Here is a 25,517-nt window from a genome sequence, read left to right as displayed (position 1 = left end):
CTGAAGGCATACAAAAGATGACAGATAGGAGTAAACTCAATAGCAGGGTGTTGATGCAGTGATGAAAAATTATATTTATGATATTCCCTGGTTTTCTAGTCGTTTTCCAGAAATATTACAGGTTAAGGAAACCATCCAACTTTTCAAAAATCTCCAATTTAAATATGGCAAGGGTCAAGTAATCGGTTAAAGAGGTAACTGGGAAGTTACCGTGAAGGCACCATATTTGACGCGGTTCCTAACTCGACGCACTCGATCATTTTCGACTATGTTGCATTAATATTTTTGAAAAGGGTTACGTTGCAAATATTAGTTCCAGTGCTCTTAAGATGATAGGGTAGCAAAGCTTTTAAAAATAACTTGCCAAAATCGAAATGCGATTAAAAATAGACAAGTCCGTCACCATTAGGAACCGCGTCAAATATGGTGCTGGCACGGTACTATGATTGATAGCGACGTGTTAAGGAAACTGCAAGCATCTCGATTTCGGTCGACTTGCTAGAAGAACGTATTCTCATAATATGAAATGATCTGAACCATGGCCCACTTATGCCGTTTTAGTTTGGTGAACCAGGTTCGAAACTGGGTTAGTTTCTTCAAACTATCACTCTCGCGGTGAACTGAAATGTTACGTACGTTATAGTCGCTATATGCATAGTCTGGCGGATAGAATCTCGGGAACCAACGTTTTCAATTGTTGGTCTACAATATATTGAATTGGTTCAGCTTTTTGATAAATGAAAATTCTATCCGCCAGACTATGAATACAGCGGCTATAGCGTACATGTGTATGAGTGACTTGAAATAGGAATGTCAAAAAGGCAATGACAGCAAGCTGCCAAGGGATTCCTCAACATCAGTTTTCAGTTTAAATATGCACTGGGGATTCCCTTGCTCGCTGCTGATTGAGTCCACTGCCATTTTTTATTTTCCAAAAAAATTATTTGAACGCACGCAAATGGACACCATTAATTACAAGCTAATTTATGACCATGAAGGAGACATAATCCAACAGGATGATTACATATGCTTGAGGAATAAAGACAGTAAGCAGCAGAATCGGTATTGAAATAGCATTTTTTATCTTTGCTCAAAATTGTATGCATTTCAACAAAACCGCACATGTCTCATACAAAAATTAAAAATTGAAAAAACTTGCGGTGAATCGCTATATTTATAGAACCGTTTTCTGGCCAGTCTGAGGATTGCATGTTATAGCTACGCTCAAGATTCTATGCAATTTATAAAAAAATATCGTGTATTTCTAGGATAACTTTCAAGGATTAACCGTTTTCCCGATGATTCCGGATATCTGGAGATTCGTTTTCCTGCCCCCAGTAACAGAATCGGTATGAAGATTGCATATTTCATCTATGCTCAATATTCTATGCAAATTACAAAAAATCTCTTATCTCTACTGTGTTACCTGACTTATAACGAATATACGTTGTATACGAGTACCCCGAATACAACGTATAGTTCGTCTAATTTTACATTGCAAATGCTATGCAAAATTAGACGAGTCATACGTTGTATTAGGGGTACTCGTATAAAACGTATATTCGTTATAAGTCAGGTAACACAGTAGGCTGGCTTTCAAGAATTGACCGTACACGGGGTTTTCCGGGAATCTTCAGACCATAATCCTCTCACTAGTTTTCCCGGTCCGGCTGGCCAACTACAAGTCCAATCGATTCCCTATCTGTTAAACTGACAAGTCAAAAATTTGATGGACGCATTGCTGAGAACCAGCCATGCCAACATGAATCGATACGCATTATGCTCAGGAGTCATAGGTTTTTCCGATCCGGGTGACCAAATGCAAGTCCAATCAGGCAACTTTCTTTGTTCATTTGAAAGTAGATTCCTATATCTGTCGAATGGTTAATCAAAAATCAAAATCAAATCAGATTGACCGCCCACGGTTGCTGCTCTGTTATTACCAGATCAGCTGCAATTACACAGAGAACCAACAGATGATGTTTGGGACTAACATTCATCCTCAGTGTGTAAGAACTGGAGATCTAATATTAAGCAATACCAGCGCCGGCCGTGTCCGAATGCAGGTCAACTAGGGAATGGGAAGGAATGTGTTGACGTGGTACTCGCTGTGAAGGAAACCGAGAAATCCTCTGCGCTTCCACGAGAAATCACTGGGATGTTGGATGTTGGGGGGAAAGGTTGCACGCACACGCAGGGATCGTTTTTTGGTAAAGCGATTATAATACACAAACACACCCACACACTCGCGCGCACTCATCCAATTTCTATTTTTAGATCAGGACCCACACTGTGGTAAGTGATGCGATCGGTGTTAAAGAAGAATTTGTTTTCATTAAAATCTAGTGGGTATAGAATAAGGCAAAGTGAAAAATTGCAAGGAAGAGAACGGGCCTGGGATTGAACTCCCGACCTTCTGCTCAGTAAGCAGAAACGGTAACCACTGAGCTACCGAGCCTCGTCTACCTATATCTGTCGAATGGTTAAATTACAAAAATAGATGATCACAATGCCATGAACCAACCATGCTAACATGAATCGATACGCTGTTTACAGCCTTGGGCTTCTAGCTGTTAACGGATGTTCCGGCTTTTCTGGAGGACCAGCGTGAGGCCATGGATGGTCCAAATAATGTTTACACATCGTATGTAACTATTCAAGTAAAGTAAATCGACATTTGAAAAAAAAATCGCGAGGATTTGGGGGTGTTCTGGATCTTCTGGAGACTTCTTCTCCCGGAGTAATCGATGTCTCATATGGCTCATATGGCATATGGGGCAGCATCATATTTTCAAAAAAAAAAATCTTCGCAGAACAGCCGGTTTCCATTTTCCCGGACCCACTCCGGTTTGTAGTTGGTTCCGTGCGGTCATGATGACCAAATGGAATTCTGACCGCATAAATGGTAAAAAGAGGTTTGTGCAGTTAGATGTCTTGCACGCCTATTGCTGCAGTTATATTGCAAATTGCACTCATATTATGAATTTTATAGCAGAATCAATATTGGATCTTAAAAGACCCAGAAACCGGGTGTGTGTCTTTTTTTTTTTATTCTGAGATACTGTACGTGTTCAAAAACTATTGAAACGTTACCAGAAGTTTGGAAAAGTCACCAAATTTCAAGATAATCGAGCTTTTGGCTTCAGAGATACAGTCATTTGAATAGCGCATTTGGGCCGAAAAAGACCTGAATACTATCGGAAGGTAAAAATTGATTTAGAAGTTCATAACAATTCAATATTTTCTGTCTGACTGATTTTTTGTTGTTTACCTTTTTGACTTTAACCCATACCATAAATTTTGAATGTATGCGTGACACTGATGAACCTCGAAAAAAATTCGGGTTCGAATCTAATCGTTTTTCAGGTAGCTTGGTGGTGAACCTAGGTTGGTAACCGGCGTTCAAACTATCAGTTTGACAGCTCTTAGGTTGCAACCCGGGTGAGGGTTCGCTTGAAACTAAAACGGCATTAGTAATGGAACAATCTAATAGCAAATTATTTTACTATCGGGGTTGGAACCAGCTCCAACCCAGTGCGAAACCGAACTTTTTGTCAGTGCGAACCTCAACCTGAGCTGGGTTTTAAAAACAAACGATCAAACTGACGTTTGTCAGAAAACAAGCAGACCCAATCTTGATACCCGATCCAGGTTGGAACTGCAAAATTATCGAATTCGCTATAAGCAAAAGAGATTATTACAGCGCTCTTAGTGGACGTTTTCGGAAGCTTCTGACTTCAATTTGTTGACAACAACAAAAACAATAACAGCGTATTCTTCCAGTTCATAAAACGCGCTTATTTTGGAGACCGATGCAAGAGGAGCGTAGCCGTGGCTGCTTTCTCAACCAATGGGTCTGAGTACAATCCCAGCTGAGGTCGGTATGATTTTTCTGAGGCATAAAAATCTTTGGTCACGGTCTTCCTTTGGAAGGGAAGTAAAGCCGTTGGTACTGGCCCATGTGTTTTTGAATGGGTACAATATCCTACACAGGTGTGGAAGATTTACAAAATCGAATGTCTCCAGAAGCGAATTCTGCCTTTCATCCAAGTCACATGATGGCCCGGTGACATTTTGGCCGGATCTTGCACTGCAGCCGGGAAGTACAACAATGGTACAATGACAACGGAGTACAGTTTGTTCCGAAAACCCTCACTCCGCCCAATTGTCCTCAGTTCAGGCCCATTGAAAACGACTGGGCAATTATGAAGAGGAAACTGAAGGCAAAACGGCAGCTCGGATGAAAAATTGGTGGGATAAAATCGCCAAACCAGTGGACGAGACAGTAGTATTTTTTTTCTCAACATGTAAGGAATAGTATGCACTTGAGTGAAAACCGTTTTCAAATCCGTTAATTCAAATCCGAAATAGACCCAAATGATGTTGTTCTATTTCTAAGTGGGCCATGCTTTATGACAAATAAGCATCACATGGAAACAAATAATATGTTAGTAGAGCCCTATTTCTCTGAATTTAAAATGAATTCTCTGCAGCGGCGCCGGTGGTGCAATGGTAAGCGTGACTGTCTCTCACTTCAAACGACCGGTTCAATCCCAGTCGGCGCCGTTGGGATTTTCTCACGCATAAAGCCATTGGTCCCCGGTCCATGAGTTGATGGGTCGATAGCTAGGGTCCTGGCGTCGGTAACATTGGTACTCAGTATAAAAAACAAGATTGACGGAAAATAAATCCAGGAATAAAAGGGATTCTCTGAGATTCTCTGATTTTCCAGGTCCAAATTGAATTCCCTGAAAATCCAAGATTTTCAAGGTTTATCTAGGTACCCAAGCAACAATTTTTGTTTTATTTAAGTTTTATAGCAGTTGATATAACCAAATTATAAAACCTTCATCTTCCCGAATCTCTCCTGATGCCTGAAGTTGATTTGCGAATTCCTGTGTGCTGTTAACTGAGCGAGTGGAAAATGGTTTAGGCATATTTTGACATTCCTTTACTAGCCATTTGGCAAGCTTATGAGTGGGGGATCCTTCAGCCGAGATAATCTCCCTCATTTCATTTCCTGGTTTGTGAATCTTTGGTAAACCTTTGATCATAGGTAGAATAAGGTGTGAAACTTTCAATTGATTCGTAGTGTTGCCAATAAACGCCTTGCACTCTTTCAACGTTTTATCCACATGTTTAACCATAGATGGGAGGGGGTCAATCCTCAACTGCCTGTATAGACCATTAGTAATTTTTTCCGTCATCCGATTGTCATAGTCCTCTTTGTCCAAAATTAGAAGGAAATAAACCAACACACTCAAAGCTCTTCATAAAGGGATTCCGTTAAGAGGTTCGACAAATTTAAAAGATTAAAATATGGTCGAGATGTAAATGAATAATCTTAATTTCCTTCACCCTAGAAAACATGGACTGTGAAAATTAATGCTGTTCTCAACTTATCATATTTAAAACAAGTTTTTTTTATTTAAAACAAGTTTTCTTGTAAAATGCCAGAGAGTTGCTACTCTGAACTTCCTATATTTCCGGTACTTTCAATTGATACTGCAGACTTGAGTTTGACTATCGCTAGACCACCAACATCCTTCCCATTGCATTAGAAAATTGCATCTACGACAGAATCACAGAAGCCACATCCCCAGAACAGCCATAGGGAGGGGGACCCCCAATCGACCGCACAAACCCTGGTCTCCATCATGGCACACGGACTGTTTGTTTGATATTTATTTCGATTTATATTCATTTCCCATTTTCCAGGATGATATATGGGCGGTTCCATTGCTGTCAGTTCTGTTCGCCAGCCGCAGTCCGGTGACGATGCGTCGCTTTCGAATGACTTTTCCTAATGGAACAGCCCTGCGAGGGACGAAATCGTACGCGCATATTTCAATCGTCCCACTCCCCCTGCTCCCTGGAAGTTGCCGTTCGTCCAGCAGAAGAATGGTTCGGCGTTGACTTTCCGCTCGAACTGCGTTGACTTCGTCATACATCAACCAGATTGACGTTATTGAAAATGGCCAATATTGTTGCCAAAATGCAGCAATGCGAATCGACACAGAGAAAGCAAATTCGGCACCCACACACTCGTTCGCTTTACGGTCCACAAATTGAAATTGATGACTATTTGTAAAATGCTAATTTCATGTATATTGCCGCTATCTGTCATTCATTTGCGTTTGCAATTCCATCGCTCCTGCCATCAGGGTAGGGTTCGATTTCGGTTTTTGACTGTCCAGCTATCTGTCTATCTCTATCTGTGTATGAGATGTGACCAGTTTTATTTTTTTGGTACAGGAGAGGGTTGAAAGCTTTCAGCAGTGTCCATTCATCTCAATCCATAACTTCTAGGAGTGGAGTGCCTACAGTTCGCTTGCTTGGGGAAGGGAGTTGCCAACTCGAACGGGTTTCAATTCTGTCTCTGCTGAGTGTTTAATGAATATTGATTTATAGGTGCGCTTCAGAATTAGATTTTTTTTCTATACGGGGAAGGGTGAGAATTGAATGCCAAGCCATACACCGGAAGATTGGTTGTCCACGCAGGACATATTGACAGAGCGGCACTGGACATCGGTATGGCCGTGCAAACATTATCATCGCATGTATCAACAATCACGCTTCTCTCGGTAATGGCCACTGTTGAAGGATGTTACGCTGGTCTTCATTTTTGAACGAATCTTATACATTTGTGCTCGAGGAATCGAAGCTACATCGCCAGACGGTCAGATTGGGAAGCGACTGCCATGGAAATTGATTTCCTATTAGGCCAGCTACCTTGATACATTGCCATCCGAGTAGGAAGCCAAAGGAAAACTACACATTTCAACTCTCGGAGGCTGCGTGGCATTGAAGCAAGACCAGACAGATGAAATAGTGAAATTGTGATTCGATTTTTTGCTAGTGACGCCATAGCCAAAGGAAAACTGCTGGCTGCTGTTTGAATTTCAATTTTCATTTCGTGTTCCCGTCGACATCCTCACCTTCCGTCGGTCGTTTGAATCCTGGACCATTATTTCACTGTCAATGTCTACATCGGGATTGCGAATTTTTTCCGGTTGATTTAATGCGATATGTCCTGCTGGCGTTGACGAATGTCAGAGAATACGCGTGCAATGGCATTTACGGTTGGCACCTGTGGAGGAGGGAGGACGACGGGTACGGGAGGATGCGAAGCGTTGACGAATGACAATGCCTATTGTGTGTGTGTGTGTGTGTGTGTGCGCGCTTGAACACGCGGTACTGTCGTTTCATTAGTCTATGCAAATATGTATCTTTTCTTATCGATGCCCGGGAGCAACATTCTGGACCATGTACAGCCATCAGCGGGGGGTGAGGCTGGGTATCGCGTGAAAGGAATGTTCTAACGATTCAATCGGTTTAATTAATTGGCAACGTGTCTGGAAAAGTTGATGCGTTATGAAGTCGGTAGGATGGAATGGCGATGTAGGATGTGTCGCCAGGTATCTGTATAGTTGAAATTCATAGGTTTTTCGTTGGTTCAACAATTGTGAATCTACCTTAAGGATATTGTTTATTCCTCAGAAAATTCAAACATTTTTTTTCCCTTAATTTGTTTTCCGTCGATTTTGTTTTACGTGCTGAGCACCAATGCTACCGACACCAGGGAGGCAGCTCCGACACGTGGACCCTACCTATCGACCCATCAACTCATGAACCGGGGACCATCGGCTTTACTTCCCTTCCGAAGGAAGGCGTGATCAGAGATGTTATGCCTCAGAACATCCCGGCGGCGCCGACTGGGATTGAACCCAAGCCTACTGGGGTGAGAGGTAATCACGCTTACCAATACACCACCGGCGCCGCTACAAAATTCTTAATGGAAATTTCACCACACATCCCATTTTTTGTGTCTTTGAAATCATCATTGAAACATTATATTATTGAATCATCATTAAAACATTATATTATATACTGGGTTGGGAATCAAAGGATTTGTTGACTGGACGAGGGTTCGTGGATTTGCCAGTCCCTTGTCACGTGATTAGGGATGGCTATCTGGTCTTTTTGTCTTCCAAAGGTCTTCAATGAAGCTGATTAACCCTGCTGCAACAAACCATCAGGCAGAACTTTACAACCGGTAAGGTATCTGCAGACATTGGTACTCCTTGCACTAATGGTGGTTTCCATTCACATCACATACATACCATAAAATACCTATCATATAGACCAACCATAATACTGGAATACTTAGGTTAAAATCTTCATCCAGGATATCATAAAATCGTTTCCAATTTTTTTTTTTATATCAAAATGCAAAAAATCGAGAAAAAAAATCATACTTCTAGTGATTACTTTTAGGTAGATTATAAAAATTCACTATATTTTTCAAGTAAGCTTGTATCCAGTAGAGATTTCAATCCTACTCAGAATCATTGATCCATCATCTCGTTTATCTGCCTTTCGGACTTGGCTCCACTTGTCTCTACCTTTTTTTGCTATTGAGGTTTTTAACAGTTTTTTTGCTTTCTTTGATGAAATTTAGGATTTTTTAAATTACGTTTTTTTTTCTGAAAAGGCAATCCAGATTCCCGCAATTTTGTCTCAGACGTAATTTCGATTAGATGAGCCGTTTTCGTGCTATGATTTATTGAAACATATCGAATACGCCATTTAGAAAAATTAAGCGAGAGCCAAAATGGTCAAATTCCAGCACAATACAATCTTGGTTCATTTCCCCCAGGCGAAAAATTATTTTTTTTCCTCCGTTCGGGACCTAGCAACCAACACCACTGCGACCAGTAATTTTATCTATTGTAGTATAGGCGACCAATTATACAAAGTTTCATCGAATTCGAATAGGTAAAAGTAAAATCGATTCGTCACTACTAAGCTACTAACCCGGTACCGTGCACTGCATGTTAAATGCAGAAAAGTAGCGAGAAGTGCGAAGCTAAACAGTTGGTCTGGTTTCCTTGAAAGCATGAACGCCTCCCAGTCCCCTGCCGATCTCTGGAGCAGGGTTAATGCTCTCAGCGGTAAACGGTACTCGACGCCATTACATGTACAAGCTAACGGAGTTACCATCTCCGAACCGGCAGCCCTCGCCGAAGAACTCGGAGGGTATTTCGCAGAAATTTCGGCCATCCCCGGTTACGATAGCCACATACAGCGGTTGGCAAAGCCTACCCGTACATCAGTCGCTGAATTAAGCATCCCGCCTGACACGGACAACCTCGAGATCAACGAGCCTTTCTCCTGGGAGGAACTCCAGCACGCACTAAGCCGCAGCAACGGCAAATCTGCGGGACCTGACGATCTCGGGTATCCACTTTTAAAAAAGCTGCCCCTTGAGGGCAAGTGTTGCATGCTTGAGATGCTCAACCAACTCTGGGTCTCGGATACCTACCCGACGCTGTGGAAGGAGAGTCTCGTCGTGCCCATCCCGAAGGCAAACGAAAAAGACAGGGGCACATCTAAGTTCCGGCCGATCGCTCTCACATCCTGCATGGCCAAGGTATTCGAACGGATGGTGAACCGTCGACTCAAGATGTTCCTTGAGACCAACAGCTTGCTCGACCACCGACAACATGCCTTTGGACAAGGTTTCGATACGTCCACGTACTTTGCCACTCTGGGAGACGTCCTCAAGGAAGCTTACGACCAGGAACACCACGTTGAAATCATCTCTTTGGACATCTCCAAGGCTTTCAACCGGACGTGGACGCCAGCCGTCTTGAAAAAACTTACAAACTGGGGCTTGAAGGGGAATATGATGTATTTCATACGAAACTTCTTGACAGACCGGTCATTCCGTGTATTGGTGGGGAACACGCAGTCGAAAAGTTTCAGCGAGGAGACCGGAGTCCCTCAAGGCTCCGTTATCACAGTCACGTTGTTACTGGTGGCAATGAACGGGGTATTTGACCAGCTACCTGGGCGCATTTACATATTTGTTTACGCTGACGATGTGCTGATTGTGGTCACCGGTCCTACACAGCGCAAGCGGCAGTCTCTGCCGTCGTCAAATGGACCGACTCGATGGGTTTCCAGCTGTCCGCCAGGAAGAGCATCCGCTGCCACGTATGTCCGTCTCAGCACCGAGTCAATAGCACCCCAATTACGATCCACGACCAAGCCATTCCAAACAGGAAATCAGTTCGCGTCCTCGGCATACTGATCGACAGAACGCTCTCCTTCGACCAGCATTTCCAACAGGTCAAAAAGGACTGCCGCAGTAGACTCAACCTCGTTGAAACGATCTCTCGGCCTCACCGATCCAACAACCGCGATGTTCGGTTCCGGTTGGCGCGAGCCATCATCGACAGTAGGTTGCTTTATGGGACGGAAATTACTTGCATCGCCAATATAACCTAGCACCAGTCTACAACAGCTACATCCGCATCATATCTGGTCTCCTGCCATCCACTCCAGCAGACGCCGCATGCATCGAAGCGGGTCGTCTTCCTTTCCGGTTTTGCTTAAACGCAAATATTGCCACAAAAGCCGCCGCCTTTTCCGCCAAGACCTCCGGGCACAATAGGATCTTTTTCCTCGACGAGGGGAACAGAGTCCTCCGCACGGTCATGGATCCAGGCGATTATCAAGTACGCCCCACTGAACACCATGTACACATGGATTCCCGGACACTGCGGAGTGCCAGGTAACGAATCTGCTGATCACCTTGCCGGAGCCGGGACATCGGGTCCCAGACCCAGATCATGCGGACCATTCGAGCGGCATGGGAAGCCGAGTGGTGCCGCAACAGAACTGCCCTGATCCGCAAAGTCAAAAGGTCAACTGAACCATGGAGCGAACTGGACAACCTGAGGGATCAACGCGTGATTTCACGGCTTCGAACCGGGCACACCAAACTCTACTATAACTATGGTGGCCTGCTGTTCCGCAGAAGCTGCATCATCTGTGGGGTACCCTACACCGTCGAACACATCCTGTGCAACTGCCCGGAGTTCTAAAATCTTCGGGAGTCACTCTGCCTAACTTCCAGCATCAACGATCTGCTCGGGAATGATCCTTCGGCCTCGGCAGCACTAGTAACCTTTTTAATTTTCCATATAAGTTGAAGAGCCAGCAACCAAAGTTATTTACAAAATGTTAATATACCATGTATTTAGAGGTTACTCACTCTGAGCCCTCTCCTTTCTCCGGAGATGAACTAGCCATAGGCAAAAATCTCCTTAATAAAGAACTAAAAAAAAAAGATTCACCACTTGGGGTTGATTAACTCAGAATTAATCATATCGTCCAGCCATTTTCCACAGAGATGGCGCTGTTCCACTGGTAGGAAGTGATAAAAATCCCCATATAGAATTTGAGAGAATTGGGAATATTTCGCTTTCGGTGCATATTCAGGTCAAAAAAAGTGAACGACAACCTGAAGAAATTAGTCAGGGACTTTGTCGTTCAGTTTTTTTTCCCTAAAATTATTGTTAAACAAGCTACAATGAAATAAAAATGGTTTTCCCCATACAGTTTTACCTGCTTTACGACCAATCCCCAGAGAGCCAAAAAATTCAAATTTGAGAAAGAAAATTCTCTCTCACGACCTCAATCTCTCAACATGCCATGTATTTTGATGACATTCGATTTGTGATTTCCCTTTCACAGATAACAAAATAGAGTACATGTCACTACAAAACATGCCGGTACCTCTATATGTGCATTTAGTCGAAGACAACAAATCAAGAAGACTGGCAACTTTGCCAGAATCCAAGCGACAGATACAATGGCGCTGCGCTTGAGTGAAGGTGGAAACAACGCATAGAAAAATGAGCAAATACACAAACCCTCCGTGCGTGAGGATGTAATCTTTACTATCAAAGCTTTTACTATCAAAGCTTTTTAAGCTATCGAAGCTTTTACCTTTGAGCGGCAGATAACGCGATTGTACCTGTCTCTTGGCGTTCGTATGAGAAAATAGAAGAGTTGCCAATCTTCTTGATTTGTTGTCTTCGATTTAGTTTAACATTTGAAGTCCCTTTTATTTTTCATATTCTGCACAAAAGATACTTTCTACCCCGCCCCATACATAAAAATCGGCGGGAAACTCTTTGAGGGGTGAGCAATTTTGTGTGCAGAATGGGACTTCGGATGTTAATCTAAATGCATATATAGAGGTACAAGACATGTTTTGCACTGCACTGTCCTCTGTGAACAATTAACGACAAAACAAATTATGTGTAGTTTCCGATTGATGTCACCGCAAATAACAGCAGTGGCATCTGATGGAAAAATAAATGCGAAAGCATTTGACAAAATGATTAATTTCCAAAGCATTGCTTCACATACAGATAATCATATTTGAAACATCTACAAACAAGACTGGATTGATTAATTTCCCAATTAACATATTTAGCCGAACGATAAGTCAACTGATAATGTTATCAAATGCAATTGCAACCGGCCTGAATTTTGAAACACTATCCCTTTAATCGTTTCTCACTCTACCTTCTCAAATGACCGACCACCTAATTTCATTGACGTGCCTCCACTTCGAAATAAGTTGCACCTTTATCTGCACTGAACCGAAAGTGTATCGATTTTAGACGTCACTTCATGCCAACCAACCACGCAATATAGTTTCGAGGCATTTGTTTACATACTCCCTTCCCAAATCCAATAACTTGTTGCCCAAAACCCAAAACCACATCAATCTTTTTCTCAACCAATTTTAGAAAGAAAGCAAAGAATCCATACGTATGCACTCGTTGTTACTATGTACAGCCCGGAGCCGGGTATCGATTGCCAAGTTGGCCCACCGAAAATACAGTTGGGGCATACCTACACTGCATTCGAGTGTATGCTGCTGCTGCTGCTGCTGCAACTTGTTATACGTCCGTTAAAAATGTCGAACATGAGCACCCAGCTGAGGAAAAATAAAAAAAGGTGCAAAGACGAACGCTGAGCTCGGTTCGCTATATGTTTAACAGTTCATAAACATAAGTACCATAGCGTCAAAATTTATGCTTCCCCAATTTAGTGATGCGCCGCGCTATCTCCCCGCCTGTCCCTGCCAGGCCCCCCATTTGTATTTTTGTTATACGCAACATACATACCATTCAACACCCAGCCAGCGTGAAAACGAGAGCAAGAGTCGTGACCTAATTTTGAATTGCTCTTGCGTTCTATATAGTTTTTTTTTCTCTCCTTCGGTTACGATGCGTAAACGCATACACAAACAAAGGAACTTTTTTTTATTGCATTCACTGTCGCATGGTGCGATGAATTTCGGTTAAAATCATTGCAATCACGGTTACAAAGCAAGTTTTTGTTCATTCAACGTGTTTTATGCCGATAAGGGAACGGATTTTGCCCTCATTTTCCAGTGACTGATGCCACTGTGCACATTCGTGCTAGAAAGAAAGGCATGGGGCAACGCACAATGAAAGTGAGGGAAGACGAATCGTTCTATGAATGCACAACCAATCGTTGTGCCGTCCCCCAAAGCCACCGCCCCCCACCACCCATCTTCGCAAGGAAGCTAATGAGCTTGACTGGGTTCGTAATAAGGACAGTTCCAGGTCAAATAGCAAACAAAAACTTTAATCAAGACCTCCTCGGATTTGCATGAAATTTTGCATAATTATTTGTTATGGGCAATGAATCACATTTTGGCTAAATTTCGGCCATTTTGAATCTTGAATTTCTTAAAAATGGCGGTTTCGATACTTTTCAATACATCGTAGCATGACAACATAGCTTCTAAACGAAATGAAGTCTGAGACAAAGTTGTACACAGCAAAAAAATTATTTTAATATCACATCAAAGTGGATTCACTTCAATCAAGGAAAAGGAAGTTATAAACACTGGAAGAAAAAATGATAAGACAGAGAATGTGTAACAAGGACTCTAGACAAGACAGAGAATATGTAACAAGTAGTATCTCTTTTTCAATTATTTTTGATTTGCATGCATTCCGGGTAACGAGCGAACATGATGAAGAAGATGGCTTTATCACAGAGCCCCGTCTTGGAACGAGTGGATTATTGAACGACATTGTCTACGATTCAAAATTGGTTTCTGTAATGATAAGTATCACGATCTTCATCGAAATATAAGTATTATTGACAATAATCATACCAATCAACTAGTATATACATTGAATTACATAAATAAAAGGGAAGGGACGGTCCAACAGGGCACCCGATTGAAGCGATTTGGACGGGGAGAGTGGGAATGCCAACTCCCTGTTGATAACATTTCGTGGATAAAGGGCAGGCTCTTCTCCCCACTCATTGGGACACCTTCCTGTTTGGGGGCTTGTCTTTTTGACCAATTGGCTGATCAAGTTCCTGGAAGGAGATTCTTTATTGTTCCGTAGATGCGAATAGGCGACTTTGCCTATAGATCTACCCAATTCGTTTTTGGCCCTTCATACAGCGACATGTTGAGGAGAGGTTATTAAGCTTGATCAAGACAAACAGAGAAGAGAGCCCACTGCTGTCGGACTTAGTTTCCGTGCTACAATGGGTGGTAAACCACTATCATGCATCATGCATGCACATCAAAGTGGATGCACTTCAATCGTGTCGAAAAGATGGTGTAATATTATTTGCCAAAAAGGACAAAATTATCATTAATACAGTGCATGAACTGACATTACGCTGCTTTTACTGCATTTGTTTATTTTTGTGGCCATACCAATTACATGAGATTTTCGACATGATTGAAGTGCATTCGCTTGAATGTAATATTAAAATTTATTTTTTGCTGTGTGGGGTAAAATAAAGGCTAGCTAGGAAAAACCTGCATGGCAAAATTTCAGTAGTATATTTCAGTAAAAAATCCAAAATGTATCAAAATCATAAATTAAAAAAAATCTTTTATCAGTATTCACAAGATTTTGTTACTGAAAAAAAGCTTATGAAAAATGTAAAATTTTTAAATATTGGAAACCTTGGACACTTGAAATTTAACAAAAACCAAATTTGGTCAAATTTCTAAACTTTTGGAAGGTCAGTACCCGTTCGATGTTGGTAACAAAACCACAGAACCGTTCGTTTTTGGCATGGAGATTCTGAAAATAATGCACTTTTGCTCCTTGGGATTCAATTTGTTTAATGAAAGATTAATTATTAATAACGTCTATGTCATAAAGATGACTAACGGTGCACAGTGGCCGGAGCCCGGACAAAACCTCTAAAAATATGCTTTTATTTTTGTCATTTTAAATTTTTTCTAGAGTTCTCACGCATTTAATAACGTTTTCTCAAAATTTCGTAATTATTGGATTTAAATTTCTGACAACACTTTGAACGTTGCCAATTCAGACAATTTTGATGATTTGTATGTTCAAAAACCAACAGACAAACAGACATTACTCTCACAATCACATTCATAGAAAAAAAAATTTTAGTTGGGAATGTGCTTGCATTTGTCATGGTGGCGCCACTGAAACATTGAGCAAGCCACCACATTTCGAACTTATCAGTGATGCCAGTTCTTTTCCACGTCTAGTTAGTAGATGTCAGCTCTTGAAAATGATAAGTGATCAAGGCATCCCACTGGAGACACATACCACATCTGACGAATACAGAAAAAAAGTTGTTGAATATTACATCAAAACTGCTGCACATTAGTCATTCCGTTCCTAACATTACGTTGTACGATGTACACAGAATTCGAGAACAAATCATGTTGATGACTGTAATATTCTATCAACTTTTACCAGTTATTGATGTTCAATACTTCACCATGAATGTCATTGATTCATACATATTACTTTGGCACATTTACATTTAGAAAGGGCACTAATAAGTGATGCATTACCTCTTTTAAAAACTTATTTCCAGCAAAAGAAAAAGCAAATATAACAAATCCCTAAAAAAAATCTTAGCTTCTGTGAATATTTCCTACGAATCCGTATTTCTGCAGAATTCAATCAATTCTATATATCTACGGAGAATTTCCGGTTGCTCCGGTTGCAAAACAATGCTTGGGAATGTGGATTATAGATGGTGCTAGTGCGCATACAACATACGCTTGACGATATTTTTTGAAGAATTTTCTTCTAAGTGTTATGTCTGTTTGTCTGTGGTTTAAGTGTTATATAAAAAATATAAAAAAAATCTTTTATGTTTATAAATGAAGAATAGTTTTAATCTCACGTATTTCTTGTGAGCATGTTTAATGCTCAGCAAGAATTATGCTCAACCATTAAAAAATTAAAATCTTGAACCAATTACTGATCGATTGCAAGCTGCTTCATCTAAATCGGACAAGATTTTTTCAATTTTTTTTTAGTCAGAATAGCTTAGCTAAGCATGTGTTAAAAAACGACCGATATGGAGAAGCATGGTGATTAATATATCAATCATGTCATCATATGGCGGCGTTCGAAAAAAAGTTAGATTTTCCGTTGAAAAAATCGCTATTTAAATGCGCATAAAAAATCGAACAATTGGTAAATCCGAAAAACCTTATGTTAGGTTTTAGATAATTCATTTTTACACCGCGGACAGAAGACTCGGCAAAATCGATCGAATATTCTCCGAGATCCCTGTCTCTGGTTTCGAGAAAAACGCGTTTAAATATTTAAGTTATATTTAAGATTTCGTTTTTATGGCTTTCTCAGTCTAGGGTAATTCAAACAGTTAGTTGTGCATTGTCCGACGTTTCGGCAATGCACAACTAACTGTTTGAATTACCCTAGACTGAGAAAGCCATAAAAACGAAATCTCCATACAACCAGTCGAACAACCAAATCAGTTATATTTAAGTTTCCTATTTCTAAGGTATCTTCGTAACGACTTTCTGCATCGAACTGACATTTTGACACAACATTCTAGAAGGTATAAGGATGCCGAAAATGCTACAAAAATCGATTTTTTTTAAACCCAGCAACATGTTTCCCCCCTTAACAAATAATCTATCAATGAATTCATTGGTATCAGAAAGATGAGATCACAATTTAGGGGGAACTTCCGACGTCAAAAAGGAAACAACATCCCAAAATCTACTATATATGTAGTTTTAGGCCAGATTTTGAAACATTTTAGGTTTTGTCCAACTTTTGTATGGAGGTCCGCCACAGTCCGGTGGTCCAAAATCAACGAAATCATAAATTTAAGATGACAATTGTTATACTGACATGCAGATATAGAAACTCTGTTTAACATAGTGAATTGCCAATGCAAAAACAACATACATGCTCATATATATCATAACAAGTAAGGCTAGTAAGTCACTGTAGTAGGTGGAGCACCTAGCTTAAAATGAAATATAATTTAGTTTGAATTTAAGACAAATGAAGACAAAAAAACAACAAATCATATACTAAATATCTTAATAAAACCTTTCGAAGAGGTACTGTAATTTTTACCCAGAAAATAACAAAACAAGGTCTCCACTTTTAAATCAAAACGATTGCAAAAATACACATGGAAACATTGAACAATCAAAAAGTTCCAAAATTTTACCAAAAGTTGTTGTTTTATGATTTTAGTAAATTTTTAAGTATCCAAGGTTTTAAATACTTCAAAAAATCTAATTTTCAATAAGCGTTAAAAAATCAAAATAATGAACGAAAACTATTATTTTAATTTAAGTTTTTTTTTTGTATTTTTAACACAAAATTTCTAAATTTTTTACCGTGCATATTTGTCTACACACCTCTGTCTCAAACATCAGAAATTTTGATTTCTGAAAAATTTACGACGAAGCTTCAGTTTCCGGTTCAGGCCGGTTCACCGTGTTCGGATGTCATGCTTTCGGCGTGTAGTTCTATCGAGAGTCTCGTCACAGTGTGCGAGTTTGAACACGGTCCGGTTGGCAAATTAGCCGGGGAAAGTGCTGATAAGTGATTCGGTGACCAACGTTGCCGTGAATCAGCACAAGTTTACGGCTTGCAAAAGTGCTCGTCTGCTGGTCTCTCGCCAGTGTCGGAGATTGTGAGCAATCTGAAGGATGCCTCGCTGGATACGCCCAAGACTGAACGGGCGGTAGCTGGTGGCCGTGAACGGTTCCTGGGCACTAGAGGCGAACCTCCTCTCAGATGACCATGGCAATGCAAGAAAATTTGTTTTCGTTGAAGGAAGTATTACATCAAAGGTAATTGCTATTAGATATTTTTGCAAACAGTGACAAATAGCAGACATGATCCGGTTCGGTAGACATTGTTAACTACTTTGGAGGATTTCATTTCATTGTAATAGCTTCTTGTAACCGATAATGAAGGATCGTCGGTCGTAGCTTGTTGTGATGTAATGGACACGGTGGCCTTAAAGCGACACTTTTATCTTACTCAGCAGAAGATCGTGGATAGAACCCAAGCTCCTTTACATTACTGAGTTGATAAGGTCGCCTCATTTGCTTAACAGGCTTTAAAAGATCGCATCACTTCCCAATGTGAATCCAGATCTAACTTACCCTTCCCACTAACAAAAACGTCCTTCCCGTGACAACCATGGAGATGCAGAGTAGACTGATGCAAAATTTTAAATTTTTGCTCCACAGTACTCAAACGGTTTCAAATCAGGTCCTGATTAGCCTCCCAAAATTTAAACTCATTTGGTAAGAAACTGGCTTGGCACAAACTATTCGAAGTTTATATGGAAATTACTATGGGAAAACCAAACTTTTTTTCATTGTCTTCTACTCATTTTTCATATTGGTTTTTCGAAAATTTCTATAACTATTCTTACGGTAAATTTTCCAAGCTACAACTTTACGCAATCTCGTTTTTCAGCCAAATGTCAAATTAAATTGTTATTAATTATTTAAGAGATTGATAATCTTATGGCATGATCAAGCAGCTGTTTTGTGGGCAACACTGGATTCTGCAGTGTAACATAGGGTAAATGTCGGCTTCGGCACCCATTGACTGTTTTCGGCAACCAAAATTTAAACATTAATTTCACTATGTTTTACCATCAACACACTTCCCTGAATATATCCAAATGATTCTTTAGTCTTTCAGCTTCAATCTGATTATATTTGTAGGACCGAGCAATCTTGTTATGCCAGATTTTTCTTCAAATTAAGCATACGTACTACAAAATGGGGCTGATTTCGAGTTGCCGATAATAGAACAGCTGGTTAACACGCAGTTCTAATGGGAAGGTTGCCGAAGAAAAAGAGGCTGACGACAATAGTCACACTCACCTGAGAAGTTTAGAGCGTTGTAAAAACGCTTTCAAACAGTTTTGAAGAATTCTGTCGATTGGAATGGATAGAGAAGCAAGCAGCAGATGAATTGAAACAAACAGACACGTCAAATATGTGCGTGACGCTGTGAAAATGCTATTAGAAGTGCGGACGCTGCTTAGATTGACGAGAATACGTAAATTCCCCTAGTAGCCATGATGTTTGTGCTCTATTCTTCGCACCAGAAACACCAATGTTGCCTACTGAACAGTTGAATGAGCATAATCATAATACATCAGTGACTTGAATCATTAATAACTTTTGTTCCTTACATTTGATTGAAAAGTAGTTTTCAACAAAATTGTAGCTGAGAAAATTTTCTACAATCACTGCTTTCATTTTTAAAAGCTTAGTGACGTGGTGAATTGTTAGATAGATATGAACAAAAAAATAGGTTTTCCTATAGTAATTCCCATATAAACTTGAAATGGTTTGTGCCAAGTCAGTTTCTTACTAAAGTAGTTCAAATTTTGGGGAGGCTAAGCAGGACCCAATTTGGAACCGTTTAAGCACTGTGGAGCGAAAATTTCAAATTTTGCATCAGTCTAATGCAGAGGTATACTCGGTCTCTAGAAGCAACGGTTGATGAAATAATAATCCTTTCCCTCCCCGATGACCGTAAGGACGTGGCCGCTATTGACCTCAAAAATAAGGATTCTCCGGGTTTTGTACACTGAGAATAGATTGCTAGTCCCAAGCCCCATTCATATGGTTATTTGTGCAAATTTCGCAAAATCTGATCAATCACGGACGTAGCTACTACTGAAATTTATGATCGTCAATGCTCATGCTCATGCTCAACATCAGTAATTACGTTTTCGTGCAATCATTTCAAACACGCCATTTTTCAAAAAAAAAAAAATCGCCGAATTTTAGCACAAATGTGAATCATTACCCATAGCAAACTGCTATGCAAAGTTCCATCCAAAACGGAGCAGGTTGAGTTTGATCGCTCTGTCATGTGGCGTGGAATAGCTCACATAAAAAAGTGCGTTTCAGAACGCGGAACGCGGCCCGGTCGGTCTACTGCGAAAGAGCCCTAAACTAGGTCAAACGCATGCACGAACAAATTTCGGTTGCACACACTCAGTGCGCGCTGTGCGTCGTCGGGCGTCGCGGGATGTCATAAATTAGAGGCCCCCCATATGGTGGCCGCCGTATCGTCGTCGCGCAGTACACATCGTCTTATGGGAAGGGAATGTGTCAAGACATTTTATAACGCAATTTGAAACCCGCTTTCAGCTGTTGTAGCTGCAGTTTGTTCGGATCGGACTGCGTCATCATGTTCATGTGTGTGATTTGATACGACATGGCATTGATGGGACGACGCTTGCAAGGTACCTACTACTACCGTGTCACTAGCACTCCGGATGATCAGCTGTGAAATCTGATGGGCTATTAAGATGTTGGCACATTTACGGGAACTGTAGCTTAAAGTGGTTGTCTCATTTGTTATATTTTTGGCGGTGGACTGTTGCGTGATTATGTTGTTTGTAAAGTTGACATTAGCTTTGCTGAATAATCGACTAAAGAAATAAATGAGGGGGAGAGGGGCGTTGGAAATTTTTACTGAATTAATGTCCTTAAGATTGATATCTAGCAGCGAGGAGGTGCTTTCATTACAGCTTCTACATTTATACTAATTATTGTTAATTTAAAAGTGTCTACATCTCTAGCTAATTATGCATTCACAGAGTGACAGAACCATCATGTTCTGGCTCAAAGATCAAACCATCTGTCTTTAGTTAACTTGGGGCCGTTCAATTTTAAATTGATACCAGACATTTTGTAGCACATTACACAGGGTGGCCTAAATATGATAAAAAAGCAATACCAGCATGATTGATTTCAGAAACTGATGTCATTGGCGAAAAAAAAATCAGCATTTTATTATAAATGCAGAAAACTGGAGGAAAAACTAAATAATTTTTCAGAATTTGGAAAATTTACCAGGCAGATCACAACAAATTGTCAAGTTACGCTTTGAAATGTATGTAAGAAGCATGTACCGTAGAACCCCGTTACTGTGGAGGCACCGTATTCGAAGCGGTTCCTAAATCGACGCACTCAATAATGTTCGACTTTTTTCAATCGTTATTTTTGGAAATGTTACTTCTGTGAACATTAGTTCCAGTGCTCTAGGGATGATGGTGTAACAAAGTTTTAAAAAATATCTTGTCCAAATCGAGATGCGATAAAAAAAAATAGACGAGTGCGTAATCATTGGGAACGCGGTGCTGGGACGGTAGTTTGAATAGCTAAAATGGCATTTTAGCTGTTCAAACTAACGAGATTCTACGGTAAATTAGTCGAAGGGCACTAATCATATAAAAACAGAATCGAGTATGCTCGGACTGGGATTTTTTTATTAAATTAACAATATTCGCATTTTTGAACTTTGCGAGATTTTTAACTTTAAATAATGAGTATTTTGAAAATCTCAGATTAAAACTAAAAATTATGGCTGAAATAAAATGATAAGAGATTATTCTTAAAATTCTGAGAGACTATAATTAAAAACAAAATTTAAGATCCTAGTCTCAAATTTTGAGCAAGAGGAGATCGAAGTAGGCCGCGCAGCGAAAATGACGTGTTTTTGTTTTGCTGCGTCGTTTTCGTTTTAGTGAAAATGTAAAAAATTACAATCAGACAGTGGGAGTTAGGCCAAGGGCGAATCTTCATTCTAATCTACGATTCCACATACTATGAATAACCTTTTACACATGAGAACCTCCTATCGATGCGAATGAATTGTGCTTATGTTTAGGATCAACAAACATTTTCAGGCGCAAAGGAGCAAGAGGATCGAGCTGATAGCGTTTCTTAATTCCAAAATCTGAAGACTGTTTTGAATAATATGTTTAGGTAATGGGCAGCAACAACGGACAGATAAACTACTTACAGCCTCTTTTTATTAAATACTTGATATAACGATTGCCAGCAACGCCGGCTGGGCGTATCCTATGGCTTACCCTCCCTACTAACAAAAATCTACCCTTCCCGTGACGCTTATGAGGAGTCGTAGAGTTCTCTCCATCTCTCTTAAGTTAGTGTCGGACTAATATTCCTCCCCTTTCCCCACCAGATGGAACGACGTGGCCAGGACAGCTCTGGTCTGTTGGAGGGAGACACATCCTTTATCTAAGAGGTAGTAATTAATCACAAATTACTATCTAATCCTAGACTCTGGGATATTGATTTTTTTAAGGTCTAAGCCTAAATTTTGGGTGCTATTAAAAAGTAACACAACATCTACACTCAAATATATACTCGAGACATCGTACTTAAAATATTCATTATAAAAACTCCATCAACATAGGTACGAAAAATATTTAAAAATGTAATACCGCTTTTATCGGGTCAGTGGCAATAAAACTGACACCCTGCTAACTTGACCTCACGGTAGAGGAACGTTGAGAATCGATGATCTACCCTAATAAAAAATACCATAAACGAACGATAACCCAAATTGTCGAACTTTTCCACAAATGGTTTGGATGATACCCCAAACACGTCGTTAAGCAAAATAACCATACAAATTTTATTAGGGTAGTTAATTCAAAAATCGAAAATATTTGAAGATTCCAGACACAGAAATGCTAGATTCAAGGCTTTTTTACTTTTAAAACCCTGCGACTTTAAACAGTTTTTAAGATGTCATCCTTGCAATAAAAGATTTAATATTCTAGTCTAGAAATACTCTGTAAGAATCGAATATGATCGATGAACCCACTTGAGAATTTTTTATAATTAATTAATCCAAGTCCAATGAAAATTAAACTACTAAGTGCACACTCAAAAGTAAATATAACAGAGCAAAACATTACATATGGTTAACACATTAACATAACTCGATCAAAATATATAACAACATATTTTAAGATTGAAATCATATTCCCGGTTATTTCCTGGTTTTTCCCGGATCCTTCCGATTCCCGGCTATTTCCCGGATCTCCCGGTTGGGTGACCACAGTTACATGAATAACTGATTGTTAAAACTGATTCCAGTCATCATTGAGGAAGCCTCAGGCGTGTAGGCGAACCAACTACAACCAGGATGAATGAATGTCAAAGTTTTTTTTTTACGTAGGACTACGTCTTTAATTTCTATACTGGGGGTCACATTAAAAAAAACCAAAATTCAGACATGTAACGAAAAATCCCAAACACGGACGCAACGATAGAGCGTAAATCGAACACATGACACATTGCGCATGCTCACATGAGCGAGCTCAATGCTCGGTGGACCGCTCACCATTTCACCAATGGAAGGAAGGGAGGAGAAAAGTAGCGATAGTAAAATCGTTTGCCAAATCGTTTTCTTCGTCATTTGCTTTCGAGCAACGTACGGATAAGCGTCGGACACGACGTATGAGTGGAACAGCACGTATCGCACCAATACGAAGACGACGATGAAAGCACCCACATCGACCGGAGAAAAGGCTTCCCGCAATAGGTTGCATGTCTAGCCCACCGTCATCCGGTCGGCATCGACTTGCACTGGTGTGGCCGCCATTTGAAAAACAACCGGCCCTTTTTAGGGCCACCAAATCAAAAACGGTAAGAGTTGAGAACTAAATGATCAACACATCTGTTCCGTCCACTAGCGATCCTACGTCACGGTTCCGTCCGTGCCCCTAGGCACAGACCCGTCTACTTTTTTCCTTAATTTGTTTTCCGTCGATCTTCTTTTCCGTACGGAGTACCAATGTTATCGATGCCAGGGAGGCAGCTCCCACACCTGGACCCTACCTATCGACCCATCAGCTCATGGACCGGGAACCAACGGCTTTACTTCCCTTCCGAAGGCGATTTTATGCTTCAGAACATCCCGGCGGCACCGACTGGGATTGGTTAGTGGACATCGAGTTGTGGAGAGTTGACTGTATATCTATAAACAAATCGTATATAATGCAAAACAGTATAATCGTACAAAAGTGGAGGCCACATACGTGCAAAATTAAAACTACTTTGACAGCGATTCAATTAGACATCATATGCGATTAAATCTGTAATACCAAATTCAGTTTAAGAAGCCTTAAGGGTTTATGCGATTTAATGTGTACTCTTGTACGATTAAATCATATAAAGGTCAAACGTTTCCGCTTGCTGTTGTTGTTTCTTTATTAATGAGACTTTCAGTCCAAGGCTGGTTCGTCTGCGGAAACAGTTTGTATTCTATACTGTAAAACTTAAACATCCTGCGATGAAATGCATTGTTATATGCGATTTGGACTTAATCGGTAGTATTATACGAGTCTACAGGCCAGTGTTCGGAAAATCACTCTCAAATCTCATTAATTGAGTCTCCATGTGAGAATAAACTCGCATGCGAATGTGGCAAGCAAAATTCATGCTTGAGATTCTCTTGCATATTCACGCATTCACACTCACAACGCCGAAAAATCATTCCAGCTAAACTCATAAAAACCACTCAAACGTCAATTGATAGCATGCTCATGCATGTTGAATTAGTTTGCCAACCCCTGCTGCACAAACAAAAGTAATAACAATGAATAGCGCCGACATATAAAGAAATGAATTTTTAACCTGAAAACTCAGCGGTGATTTTTGCAACGTTGAATTTTGGCAGGTAAAACTCATAGGCGCATAAACTCATGCATGAGATTTGAGTTTTTGAGTTTTTCCGAACACTGCTACAGGCAGGCATGGAAAATCATTTACATTCATTTCATGCATTCATTTTCATTCATTTGCCTCTAACTTTTTTCATCAACAGCATTCCGCAAAATGTTGTTTGGAGCTTTAGTAGGTTTTGTTATTAGCTACAACTTTTGCCCATAACTCAAATCTGTATATCTTATGCATCACGTATTAGAGCGGGCAGAACTTGTTACTGTTTTTCAGTGAATGTAAAATACATTAATTGAAAAACAGTAGTGGCTTCTGTTCGCACTGGTTCGTCATGCATAAGAGATACGGATTTGATTTGTTAACAAAAGTTGTAGGTAATAGCAAAACCTACAAAAGTTCGATACATTATTTTGAGGAATTATGTTGATGAAACAAGTTAGAGACAAATGAATGTAAATGAATGCACGAAATGAATGCAAATGATTTTCCATGCCTGGCTACAGGCATTGTTATACGACTTTAGGTTGTCTGGAGGGTCAGCATCAAAACTTGGAAATTGTTACGGATATTCCAGAAGATCAATGCTTCAATTTCAAATTCAACAATGCTTCAATTTTGGGTTCACCAGAAAATTACATTGACTTTGAGAAGTGATGATAATCCATTATCATCTCTGAGAATTTCTGGGAAGACCAAGAGCATCATTAACCAGAGCGTAAAATTATTGAATGCTTAGGCTGATTGTGAAAGCACTGCACTATTCAATCTATTGTTCTGAGCAGACCGTTTGCACCAAACAGTAAAGGACGAGGGCCCGTTTTGTCGTGATGGTTGAGTAATG

The 25,517-nt window shown here is 40.2% G+C and overlaps 1 protein-coding gene across 7 annotated transcripts in view; it reads right to left on the bottom strand.

The window, feature by feature from the left end:
* chinmo (Chronologically inappropriate morphogenesis) overlaps nucleotides 1–25,517 on the bottom strand; it is a 273,776-nt gene that overhangs the window by 12,793 nt on the left and 235,466 nt on the right. The window lies entirely within an intron of this gene.

This window comes from Ochlerotatus camptorhynchus, unplaced genomic scaffold (assembly GCF_037179485.1).
Source record: "Ochlerotatus camptorhynchus isolate MF236.1 unplaced genomic scaffold, CSIRO-AGI_Acam_v1.1 ptg000367l, whole genome shotgun sequence".
NCBI lineage: Eukaryota > Metazoa > Arthropoda > Insecta > Diptera > Culicidae > Ochlerotatus > Ochlerotatus camptorhynchus.
This window is presented reverse-complemented; position numbering and strand designations above follow the sequence as displayed.